The sequence below is a fragment of the Lampetra fluviatilis genome, chromosome 66 (assembly GCF_964198595.1).
Source record: "Lampetra fluviatilis chromosome 66, kcLamFluv1.1, whole genome shotgun sequence".
Taxonomy (NCBI): Eukaryota; Metazoa; Chordata; class Hyperoartia; order Petromyzontiformes; family Petromyzontidae; genus Lampetra; species Lampetra fluviatilis.
The window spans coordinates 632,878-645,950 of record NC_136340.1 but is presented as its reverse complement, the minus strand read 5'-3'; the positions used below and the strand labels follow the sequence as shown (position 1 = coordinate 645,950).

At 55.1% G+C, this 13,073-nt stretch overlaps 1 non-coding gene across 1 annotated transcript; it reads left to right on the top strand.

Moving 5' to 3' along the window:
• Nucleotides 1–4,922: 4,922 nt before the first annotated feature.
• On the top strand, nucleotides 4,923–4,994 carry TRNAD-GUC (transfer RNA aspartic acid (anticodon GUC)). Its single transcript has one exon. It is a non-coding gene; the product is annotated as a tRNA-Asp (tRNA).
• Nucleotides 4,995–13,073: the final 8,079 nt, after the last annotated feature.

Genomic DNA, 13,073 nt, shown 5'->3' with positions numbered 1-13,073 from the left:
CAGCGACAGTGAGAGTAGCGAGTCCTCTCCCTCAGGGGTAGCGGGAACATCCCCGATTGGTGCACCCGCGGTCGCAGCCAACGCCCCCATACCTTCCCCAACTGTCGGTTTACAGCGCGCCGATCCCGATAAGCACGCACATTTGTGACAAGGCGACAATCGCGACAGGGCATCCGCGTTTGTGTGGCGCAACCCCTTACGGTATGTAGTCGTGAACTGATAGTCCTGGAGGACTTCCAACCACCGTGACAATTGGCCCGAGGGTTGGGCGACCCTCAATGAATACTGAAGCGCCGCGTGGTCCGTCCGGACCGTAAAGTGACGGCCATAGAGATACGGTCTAAATTGTTTTACAAAAAAAACAATAGCAAGCAGCTCGCGATGGGTGACGCAGTAGCGCTGCTCCGCCGGTGACAATACCCTGCTACCATAGGCGACCACCCTTTCGACTCCCCCAACGACTTGCGAGAGCACCCCCCCAATGCCCGTGTTGCTAGCATCCGTGTCTAGCAAGAAGGGACTCGCAAAGTCAGGATAACGCAAGGGTGGGGCACCCACCAAGGCGTCCCGGAGGGAGCAGAACGCGGCCTCCTCCTCCGGTCCCCGTAGGAACTTGACTCCTTTTGCCGTTAGAGTGTGCAAGGGTTTTGCAATGGTGGCGAAATGCTCAACGAATCGGCGGTAATAAGAAGCAAAACCGGTGAAACTGCGCACGTCCGAAACTGACGTGGGGCGTCGGCCATGAACTGACACAGTCCGTCTTCGCGGGATCGGTAAAGATCCCCGAAGAGTCGACAATGTGGCCCAAGTATCTAACGGACTTACGAAGAAGGTGGCATTTGGCCGGTTTAAACTTTAAATTAGCCGATCGCATTCTCAAGAACACCCCTCTCAATCGCTGGAGGTGTTCCTCAAACGTCTTACTGAAAACAATGACATCGTCAAGGTAAATCAAGCACGTATCCCATTGCAAGCCCGACAAAACCAACTCCATAAGGCGCTGAAACGTCGCGGGAGCGGAGTGAAGTCCCATGGGTAACCGGTTAAACTGGAACAGGCCCCCTGGAGTCCGAAATGCTCTCTTAGGTTTAGACTCGTCGTCGAGTGGCAACTGCCAGAATCCCGATAATAAATCAAGAGTCGAAAAATATCGCGCACCAGACAATGCATCGAGGGACTCGTCCATTCTGGGGAGCGGATACGCGTCAGCCACTGAGATTTTATTCAGGCGACGGAAATCTACGCAAAATCGCAAGGACCCGTCCTGCTTTTTAACCAGCACAATAGGTGCTCCCCAAGGACTGGAAGAAGGCGAAATAATGTCGGCTTCCAGCATATCGTTGACGGCCAACTGAACGTGTTCCTTCTCAGCAGGACTCAGTCGGAAGGGATTTTGCCTGACCGGTGCCGCATCGCCCGTTTCAATATGGTGGCGTAACAGGTTCGTGCACCCAATGTCATACTTATGCTTACTGAACACATCAGAAAACTCTATCAGCAACGCACGCAGCGCACCCAACTGTACCGTTGACAAATCGTTCGAGTCCGCGCACAGCGAATCGACCCATCCAAGGTCCTCCCTCGCTGTAATGTTCCACGTGGGGCTCGGATCAACCTGCGCAACCAGCCGCTCTTCCGCAGGGACCCGTGCCGCGTGAGCTAGCACGGTGCCCTGCTGAATAACGGCCGGCCGCGATCCAGCGTTTAAAACCATCACAAACGGGTCCTTGTCAGCCCGAACCAAAGTGTGATCCACCGACAAATCGAGACTCCCGACAGCCCTATTTGAAGGACCCAAAAGCATGCCTTGTTCCGAGGTCTCCCCCACCCACGGTTTCCGCAACCGGAGGGGAATTAACATCTGTGAACCCGGGGGCACGTGCACGGTCTGTGTCGCCAACGCTTGTATCGTAGCGCACGCCGTCCGAATTTCAGTAGGGTTCGTCAAAAATGAAATACGGCGACCCGATGGTAGGTCAATGCAATGCTGATCGATGAGAATTTTAATGGGCATTTTAGCCAAAAAATCTGTGCCCAATAGACAAGGAACCGCCAAGGAAGAAGAAACGAAAACGGGTCCCAACAATTTTATATCTCCAATGCAAATGGACGCCCTAATCTGACCGATAATGCCAAACGATCCCCCATTAGCGGCGTAAAATGGCACGTCCACTGGGAGCAGTGGTCGACATTGGACGGGGAGAATGTTGTAAATGAGGTCCGATATAATAGTCGCCGACGCCCCCGTGTCCACTAACACCCTGACCTCGACCCCATCAATGAATCCCGTAACGACGGATGATCCCGCCGAGGCAGCCACTATTCTGTGCCCCAACTCCGACCATTTAATGTCCCCCCGGTCCCGGCCGAACCCCCCTCGCCGAACCGAATCCCCGAACCCTAACCGGCTCTCCTCCGCCGCAACGCGACGGCCCATGTGTGTCGTGGATGTAGGCCGAGCATGTGAGGTGCCGCGACTTGCCGGGGTTAGTAGGGACGACTTGGGGCCTTGGTCGTCGTCCAGCCGAGGTCCCATGGCGCGCTGACGTGGAGCGCGGCAACCGGACGCCACGTGGCCCCGGAGGCCGCAGTTATAACACGTGATGAGGGTCGTCGGAGATCTCGGTTGCTCCAGCTTGCGGGCCGATCGCAGAGGCGAATGACCCCCGACCTCCAGTCCCCCGGTCGTCCCGTGGTGAACGCCTCCTCTCGTGGGCTGACAACTTGGGGTTCGGTGACCACCGGGCCCGGAGCTGAGGCCACGGCAGCGTTGCAGACGACCCCCTGTTTACGTTGAAGGACCTCGTGCACCTGTATACTTGTTGCGACCCGCAAGGAAGAAATATCGATCTCGTCGGCCGTGTTGATGGGGACCCCCAGGTCCTGCGCCAACTTGAGCAGTTGCTCCAAGACCATCGCGTCCTGGCCCTCCTCGTCCATATGAGGGAACGCGGCGTCGGCGAGAGCCAGCAACGCCGTCCGGTAGGCGAGCACGGTCTCCATGTCCGCCTTCCGCCTTGCGTATAAATGATGGCGACACGCCGAGGGAGGTCCGTAGACCTTGGCCATGAGACCCAACGCGGCCTTAAGCGTGGAGCGGTCCGACCTCCGTGCTGACGTGAAGGCCACGAGCGCGTTGTCGTCCAACATGGCAGGCAGTGCCCGCAGCGCCGTAGCGTCGGACCAGGCGGACATTTCCTGATGCGCCAGAAATCTGCGCTGGAATTGGCCCCAGTCCCCGCCATCCGCCTTGAAGGCTGACAATGTTGGAAGGCGCTGTTGAAAGATGAAGTCGTCCTCTGCCTCGTGGTTCCTCTCCGCCGCTCCGTCGGTGTGCGAGATGGCGGCCCCAATGGCGGGTGTCTGATGGCGGTCCACAGCGCGCATTGATGACGTAAGCGGGCGCGCTTGGAGAACCGCCGCCACGTGGTGCTCGCCGTTCCCACCAAAAGATGGCCGCGCAGTAGAAAGGGCGGGAATCCCCCAGTCATTTTGGCGGGAATCCGCGGGGCGACCCTGTTGAATGTCCGCCGACGTCCCTGCTCCTCCCGACGTGCTGATCTCCGCCAGGATAGACGCGGCGGCGAGCAGCAGCTCCGCCAGACGGGAGTGCGCCTCGCGGAGCACGGCTTCGGTCCCCAATCGCTCGTCCGGCGCCCTCGGCGGATCCTGCGGCGTCGGAATTTCTTCTTCCTCACCCCCCGATGCCAGCTGGCCCGAGTCGTCAAGGTTATCCTCGTGGTCAATCTCGTGAGTCCGACGGGTCTTCCTTGTATCCATGCTTGGAAGACTGTTTCACTTCTGACGCCAGTTGAAGTATTAGAATGACGGCAGGAAACTCCTTGACGGGTAACACACTTTTTATTAAATCTTGACTTGTCACTATACAACGAGTGGTCTCTATTCCTCGGACGACACACACTTCACTCGACACGTGTAGTTACTATTCCTCCGGCTACACACACTTCACTTGACTCGTGTAGCTTCTATTCCTCCGGCTACACACACTTCACTTGACTCGTGTAGCTTCTATTCCTCCGGCTACACACACTTCACTTGACTCGTGTAGCTTCTATTCCTCCGGCTACACACACTTCACTTGACTCGTGTAGCTTCTATTCCTCCGGCTACACACACTTCACTTGACCCCGTAACGTCCGTGGAGCCTACAGGCCCACCCCAGCTTGGGCGTGGGCCACAACCTCTGAGTCCCACGAGCCGGCCCTCTCATGGACGTTCGGCCCCGGGTCCCAGGGTTCTGCCTCCTCCTCCGTCTTCAGTCTTCGCTGGTACTCCCTCCCCGTGCGCCTGTGCGCATCCCCTTATATAGTCCCCGCTCATGGGAGACGGAGTGTATGCGGACCTCGACGTGAGCATCGCTCCTTAGTTGACCAATCACGACGCGCTGTTCCTACGATCCGTTTTCCCCAGCGCGTGTTACCACTACACAACCAATCACGCCGCGCTGCCACACGATCACTCCCTCTCAAGCGCGTCACCGGCACACAGCCAATCACTACCACATAACCCATGACCCCGCGCTGACCCCTGATCCTTCACCGTCAGCGCGCGTCACCAACACACACAGCCAATCACTACGCGCTGACACACGATCCCTACCCCAGCGCGTATCACCACTACACATGTAACGCGGGAGACCAGGGTTCAATTTCCCGTCGGGGAGAGCAACTCTTTTTAAAAAAATGGCCACTGGCTCTCATTGTTATTACAATTTAAAAGGACTTGCTCTTGACTTTAATCACGTGATTTTCACCAATTGTGAAGTAACCTGCTGCTCTAACCAGCTTGAACTTTTAAAGATAAACCCCTCTTCATTTCAATCAGTAATATGCCGAGTATATGGGTTCATTTCTACTTGTTATAATTTCAGTCAATCTACAATCAGCCTCAATCTGAGCGAGTCCTCGATAGTATAGTGGTTAGTATCCCCGCCTGTCACGCGGGAGACCGGGGTTCAATTCCCCGTCGGGGAGAGCAACTCATTTTAAAAAGAAAATGGCCACTGGCTCTCATTGCTATTACAATTTAAAATTACTTTCTGTAACCTTTTATCACGTTAATTACACCAAACGTTGAGTCACCTGCTGCACTCAAAAGCCTGAACTTTTAAAGATGAATCCTTCTTCATTTCAAGCTATTATCTGCTGAGAATATGAGTTTTTATTTGTTATAATTGCTGTCAATCACGAATTAGCCATACTCTGACCGAGTCCTCGATAGTAACGTCGTTAGTTTCCCCACATGGAACGCGGGAGACCAGGGTTCAATTCCCCGTTGGGGAGAACTACTCTTTTAAAAAATGTTTTGGCCTCTGGCTCTCCTTACTGTTATTACTATTTGAAAGGACTTGCTCTTGACTTTAATCACGTGATTTTCCCTAATCGTTAGGTAACCTGCTGCTCTAACCAGCTTGAACTTTTAAAGATAAACCCCTCTTCATTTAAATTGGTAATATGCCGAGTATATGGGTTCATTTCTACTTGTTATAATATCAGTCAATCTAGAATCAGTCGCATTCTGAGCGAGTCCTCGATAGTACAGTGGTTAGTATCCCCGCCTGTCACGCGGGAGACCGGGATTCAATTCCCCGTCGGGGAGAGCTACGCTTTTAAATTATTTTGGCCACTGGCTCTCATTGTTATTACAATTTAAAATTACTTGCTGTCCCCTTTCATCACGTTAATTTCACCAAACGTTGAGTCACCTGCTGCACTCAAAAGCCTGAACTTTTAAAGATGACTCCTTCTTCATTTCAAACGATTATTTATTAAGTATTAGAGATTATTTCTAGTTATAATTTCATTTCTGTCAATCACAAATCTGCCCCACTCTGACCGTGTCCTCGATAAAGTCGTTAGGTTCCCCACATGTAACGATAGAGACCAGGGTTCAATTCCCCGTCGGGGAGAGCAACTCTATTTTAAAAAATGGCCACTGGCTCTCATTGTTATTACAATTTAAAAGGACTTGCTCTTGACTTCAATCACGTGATTTTCACCAATTGTGAAGTAACCTGCTGCTCTAACCAGCTTGAACTTTTAAAGATAAACCCCTCTTCATTTCAATCGGTAATATGCCGAGTATATGGGTTCATTTCTACTTGTTATAATTTCAGTCAATCTGTAATAAGAGACTTGACCACGATCTCTGGCTCAGTGTCCTTTATTCGGTCCGTACTGTATTCCCACACGGCTGTCTCTCTCATTCGCTCAGTTCTCACAGTGCTGCTCCGATGTCACTCCAGTCACCATCAGCAGCCCCGCTGCTGTTCTTTGTCGCTCTTGCAGCCCCACGGTAGCTCCGCTGCTGTAATCTCACACAGCCCCTTTGGCTGTTCTTGCTGCAGCTCCACTCTCCTCTCTGCTACTCCGCAGCTCTATCAGCCTCGTGCTGTCTCGCCTCCTCGTCGCTCCTGCGACTCTTGGCAGCCACACCGCTGCCTCTCACACACAGCCTTACTGCCTATTTCTATCTGCAGCTTTACACCTCCCAGTAGCTCCCTACTGTTCCCGGGGTTGGCTCCCGCTCCGACGGTGCCCCCTCGGCTCGTACGCCCGCGTGGCCCCACACCTTTCCATTCACACCCCGACTGCCTTCTCTTTCCGGTTTACCCGCTTAAGGACCCCAACCTTTTACCCACGTCACCTGGCTCCGCCTCCTCGTGACGTCACATCCGGAAGGTCGCTTACGCCCGCATTACACCACCCTCCCCCGTAGAAAAAACCCAGCCGACCTCGGCTGAACAATACCAAAGCGTAATGCGGTGAACCGACCTTCCCCCTTAAAGGACACTAAGCATGCAATATAACAACAAGAACAACAACACAAGTAACAACGACGAACGTACGAAAGCATGCGATAAATACGACGGCAAGAACAAGAACAATAACAACATACAATCAACGAAACGTAAGCGATTTGGAACGAGTGCGGGTCGCCGGCCCGTCCCGGACGGTCGGCGGCCCACTTGTAGAACGGGGACGCGATGGAACACGAGGAATGACAGGGGGTAATTCCCCTGCTGCGATTGGAAGTCCACCGACGTCTCGTGTCCCTGACGAATCAGTCCTGGTCGTGTTCCGCGAATGCGCCTGCAGCGGGGTCGGAAGGGTTGCAGGGCTCGAAGGTCCCGCAGCCCTGGCAGGCGCCCTCCGAACAGGCCCACTCCTCCCCCGCGGCGTCACGGTCGGCCTGTCTGGAACAGGTACGACAGGCGGTCTAGCAAGATCAATGGACGCAGGCGGGGAACAGTCAGAGTCAGCAGCAACCGACCCCGGCAAGGCAACATTGGGAGATGACGCATCACGTAGGGGAGCAACATATGGTTTCAACCGCGACGTATGAACAAACCAACGGCGAGACCCAATCTGAACGCGCGCCGACTGTGGATTGGGAACCTCAATGAGGCGCACAGGACCATGCCAAGGTTTGTGCAATTTAGGAGAGGTCCCCGGCCGCACCTGCGGACAATGGAGCCAGGCCAGGTCTCCAACCTTCCAGGGGCACTCCCCCTCAGACCGCCGAGCATACCGCTCGTTCCGAGCCTGGGCTTTGGCCGTAGCCACGCGGGCGTTTTCCCGCGCCTCCGTAACCCGGCGAACCGTGTCCTGAATGTATTCAGGGAGTGGTTTACGAGGTCCCTTCACCCCAGTACCCAATTGCACATCCACCGGAGGCACGTTTTCCCGACCATACATAAGGTAAAACGGCGAATACCCTGTAGCCGCATGGGGCGTCATCCTGTACGCCGAAAGCACTCTGGGGATGTGCAGATCCCAATCTGATTGCTGTTCACTCACAGTATGGCAAAGCATGGCAGACAATGTCCTGTTCAGCCGCTCAACCATACCATCCGTCTGCGGATGGTATGGGGATGTCCGTATTTTCTTAGTCCCAAGGCCCGCGCACACTTCAGCCAATAATTTAGAAGAGAAATTTCGGCCCTGGTCCGTGAGGAGTCTCTCAGGCGCCCCCTTGTCCATAATGTACCCAAACAAAAAGGCGTCGGTGATGGCCGCGGCCGACTGATTGGGCAACGGCCAGGCCATCGGCCAACGGGAGAGATACTCAACCCCTACCAGCAAATATTTATTTCCCCTCGCCGATGGTGGGAAGGGTCCCAATATGTCCAGTGCCACCAATTCATTGACTCGAGACACCTGAATCGACTGGAGAGGCGGCACGTAAGGATGTTTAGGCGGCTTACGCCGGGCGCATTCAGGGCACGCGCGCACGTGCCCTACGACATCTGTCGCCATGCCGTGCCAAAAATAATGACGTTGTAACGTCAACAAAGTTTTCTGCACCCCTAAATGTAATAGTGTGTCACAATGGAGAGTTCTAATCAACTCAAATCGCAAGGACGTTGGTACCACCACACGCCAGCTTTCCTGGAACCTTTCTCGCCACATAAGCAGACCATCTCGGAGAGCGGTTCGCGGCCCCACAGCCGAACTCGGACTCCCATTGTCCCTCATAGACCGCTTCCGCATGGACAACAACGACTCGTCCATCATCTGTTCCCGAATCCAGACAGACCGCGGCAGATTCAAAACCCCGTCAGCCGGTCCCGGTTCCATCGGAGTATCCGACTTCTCGACGGCCAACGTAAGCGGCTGAGGGGGGTTTAGAATCGGCGAACACCTATGCGTCCCCGACGCACATTTACAAGGGGCGCGCCCTGGTAATCTGGAAAGTGCGTCAGCGTTCGCATGGCGCACTCCCTTCCGATGTTGAATTTGGAAGGAAAATTCCTGCAGCGTGTCCAACCAACGTGCCCACTGTCCCGATGGCTGGTCCATTTTAAGTGCATATTGCAAGGCCGCATGATCCGTACGCACAATAAAAGAACGACCGTAAAGGTACGGTCGAAATTGCCGTAGGAAAAAAACAACCGCCAAAAGTTCTCTACGAGTGACACAGTAGCGTGTTTCCGCAGGCGACAAAACTCGGCTACCATACGCCACGACGCGCTCTACGCCCCCTTTAGACTGTGATAATACCGCCCCAATACCTGTGTCACTCGCGTCCGTATCAAGAATGAAAGGGCGATCAAAATCGGGATAATCCAATGTCGGGGCCGTAGCCAATAGATCACGCAGACTCCGAAAGGCCGCCTCTTCCGGCTCTCCCCAAACAAATTTCCGTCCTTTACCCGTAAGGAGATGCAAGGGCCTCGCAATCGTCGCAAACCCCGGCACAAATCTTCGGTAATACGAGGCAAATCCCAAAAACCGCCGAACATCCCCCACGGAGGCCGGGGTCGGCCAATCCCGGACGCACGCCGTCTTCTCCGGATCCGTGGACACCCCCTCTGCACTCACAATGTGCCCCAAATAACGGACGGACCGTTGCAGTAGGTGGCATTTCTTTGGTTTGAATTTCAAATTGGCAGAGCGCATCCTCGTGAACACTGTCTCCAGCCGCGTTAAATGTTCCTCAAATGTGCGGCTGAACACAATAATATCGTCCAAATATATAAGACACGTCTCCCACTGCAACCCCGTCAAAACGAGCTCCATCAACCTTTGAAATGTAGCAGGGGCCGCATTCAATCCCATCGGGAGGCAGTTGAATTGAAATAACCCCTGCGGCGTACGGAATGCGGTTTTCTCCCGTGAGGACTCGTCAAGGGGAAGCTGCCAAAATCCCGAAGAGAGGTCCAGTGTGGAAAAGAACTTAGCCCCCGACAATGCGTCAAGGGAGTCGTCCATACGCGGCAGGGGGTACGCATCTGCCACCGATATCTTATTCAATTTCCGGAAATCAACACAAAATCGCAAGTTGCCATCCTTTTTCTTAACCAAGACCACAGGAGCGCCCCATGGGCTGTTAGATGGCGATATAATGTCCGCAGCCAACATGTCTTCCACCACCCCCCGAACGTGTTCTCGCTCCGCTGGACTCATCCGATGCGAATTTAATCGAATAGGGGCAGCGTCGCCCGTCTCAATGTGATGGGAAAGCAACGATGTGCGTCCCAAATCCAAATCATCGGAGCTGAACACATCCGAATACGTCAGCAACAATTTACGCAGCGCATCACGTTGCCCCACGGACAGGGAAGAATTTTCGTCACATAAGGTAGCGATCCAACGATTATCCGAACCCCTTGGCTCGGAAACACCAGCGACCACTCCCCGGCGATGCGGACAATCGTGCGTCGCAAACGCCGTAGTGGCATGTGCCACAACCGTACCGGCCGGAACATGGATGTTTTCCACCCCCGCATTAAGCACCTGTAAAAACGGTAATTGATCCGGCCGGACGATGGTCTGTGCCCCAACTAACGCCAACCCTGTTGTTATCGTGGCGGATGGCGACAACAAGACCCCTACTGCTCCTAGCCGATTGGGCAGGGGCTTCCGATACCGCAAGGGTATAAGCATCTGTGAACCAGGTGGGATGTCCACGGATGCGACGGACAGCGCCTGCACCTGTACGGCTGAAGCAGGTCGCCCCCAGGGCGACGGCAGAAACGAGATTCGACGGCCCCCCGGCAATTCAATACAATTCTCATTGATTTTAATCAAAATGGGCATCTTAGCCAAAAAATCCGTGCCTAGTAAGCAAGGAACCGCCAAAGATCTCGATATTAACACAACGCCCGAAGCCGACACATCCCCAATAGATATCTTAGCATCCACCTGGCCCACGATACCCATACTACCCCCGTTCGCAGCGACGCACGACCCATAGACCGGGCGCACAGCCCCCGGCGGAATGCCCAACAGATGGAAAATGACATCCGATATAATAGTCGCAGACGCTCCCGAGTCGACCAAAATGCGCACGTCCACACCTTGTATAGACCCCGGTACAGTGGACGAACCCGTAGCGGCCGCGACAACTCTCCGTGCCAATTTGCGCCACTGCGTAACTGAACGACAAGGCCCCGTCGATGGCCTTTCTTTAACAACAACAATAGGATCGCGCAACAAAGGTGGTGGGTGAGGTGTAAAGCCTTGCCGGGTGTCTGGTGCGTGCCGACATGCCTGTTTCGGAGGTTCCTTGGTCGGCTTATCCGGTGTTGTGGCCTCCTGCTGTGGCGGACCCGGGAAGCGGGCCCAGCAATCCTTGGCGTAATGGCCCCTACGGCCACAGCGGAAGCAATCGGCATCGTTGCGCCGAAGCGCAGGTCTTGCATCCCGACGGCCCCTTTCCGATGGCGTAGCGCGCGGCCCCGGCCTTCCGCGTCCCGACCATGGAGAGGAGGCGGCCGTCAGCTCCCGAGGACCCCGCTCATCCGGCACATAGATCGCCCTTGTGGGGTCCCACCCCATCGCGCCTCCTTCCTTGACGGGCCCACCCGTCCATGCCGCCACTTGCTTCCAGCGACGGAGATTAAACTGCGCATCCAGACACTTTGCTGCCGCCCGGGACGTGAGCTTCTCATGCCCACACACAGGCATGGGGATCCCCAGATCCCGAGACAGCTCCAGCATTTTTCCCAATATGAGAGGCTCGAGCAGATCCTGTGGCGTCTCAGGATATGCTGCCATGGCCAGCTCCAACACCGCACCCCTGAAGGCCACGGGCGATTCTTCGGGTGCCCGTTGTCGTTGAGCGAATCGCCGATGCGCGTCGTCAGGTGGCTCATAGGCGTCGGCCATTTCCTCAAAAACTCCACATAAAGTCTTCTTCTTATCGGCCGTTATGGAACGGAAAAATAGAACAGATTCGTCGTCCAGTAGAGTCGGCAACACTTCCAAAGCCTCCGCATCGGTCCATCTTGCTGAACGAACCGCCGCTAAAAATCGGCAGGCGAAAGCGCTCCAATCGCCCCCGATGGAGAATTCCTTAACTGTAGTAAGGTGGCGACTCCGACTCCTCTTTACGCCGTCTTCCAATGATGGTTGTTCTGGAGGCAAATTCAAAATGGCGTCGGCCCGCGGCGTGGCCAAGATGGCGGTTTGGCGCCACGGAGCGCGCAAGATGGCGTCTTCTTGCCGCGTGGCCAATGGCGGCGGCAGGGCAGGCAACGTGGCGGCCCGTGGAGCACCTTCTCCTTCCGCCAACGTCCTTGGCGCAACGAGGTGACATAGATGCGCCATGACGTCCTTGAGTGTCTCCAGTTGTTCTGCCACCTGTTGCCATCTTTGATCAGCGTCCGATGTTGTTGACGGACCCGCCATCGCGCCGACATCTTCCACGCCCGTCCCCGTGCTCGCCTCAGCAGGGCTCTCCTCCACCACCCCAGCAGAATCCGTGGTCGGAGGGAATTCGTCGTCGTCAGACGAAGAAGCCGATGCTGGCGCCGGAGGAATTTTCTTCCTTACTTGCTTAGACATGACGTTTCACTTCTGACACCAGTGTAATAAGAGACTTGACCACGATCTCTGGCTCAGTGTCCTTTATTCGGTCCGTACTGTATTCCCACACGGCTGTCTCTCTCATTCGCTCAGTTCTCACAGTGCTGCTCCGATGTCACTCCAGTCACCATCAGCAGCCCCGCTGCTGTTCTTTGTCGCTCTTGCAGCCCCACGGTAGCTCCGCTGCTGTAATCTCACACAGCCCCTTTGGCTGTTCTTGCTGCAGCTCCACTCTCCTCTCTGCTACTCCGCAGCTCTATCAGCCTCGTGCTGTCTCGCCTCCTCGTCGCTCCTGCGACTCTTGGCAGCCACACCGCTGCCTCTCACACACAGCCTTACTGCCTATTTCTATCTGCAGCTTTACACCTCCCAGTAGCTCCCTACTGTTCCCGGGGTTGGCTCCCGCTCCGACGGTGCCCCCTCGGCTCGTACGCCCGCGTGGCCCCACACCTTTCCATTCACACCCCGACTGCCTTCTCTTTCCGGTTTACCCGCTTAAGGACCCCAACCTTTTACCCACGTCACCTGGCTCCGCCTCCTCGTGACGTCACATCCGGAAGGTCGCTTACGCCCGCATTACAAATCTACAATCAGCCTCATTCTGAGCCAGTCCTCGATAGTATAGTGGTTAGTATCCCCGCCTGTCACGCGGGAGACCGGAGTTCAATTTCCTGTCGGGGAGAACTACTCTTCTAAAAAAATGTTTTGGCCTCTGGCTCTCCTTATTGTTATTACTATTTG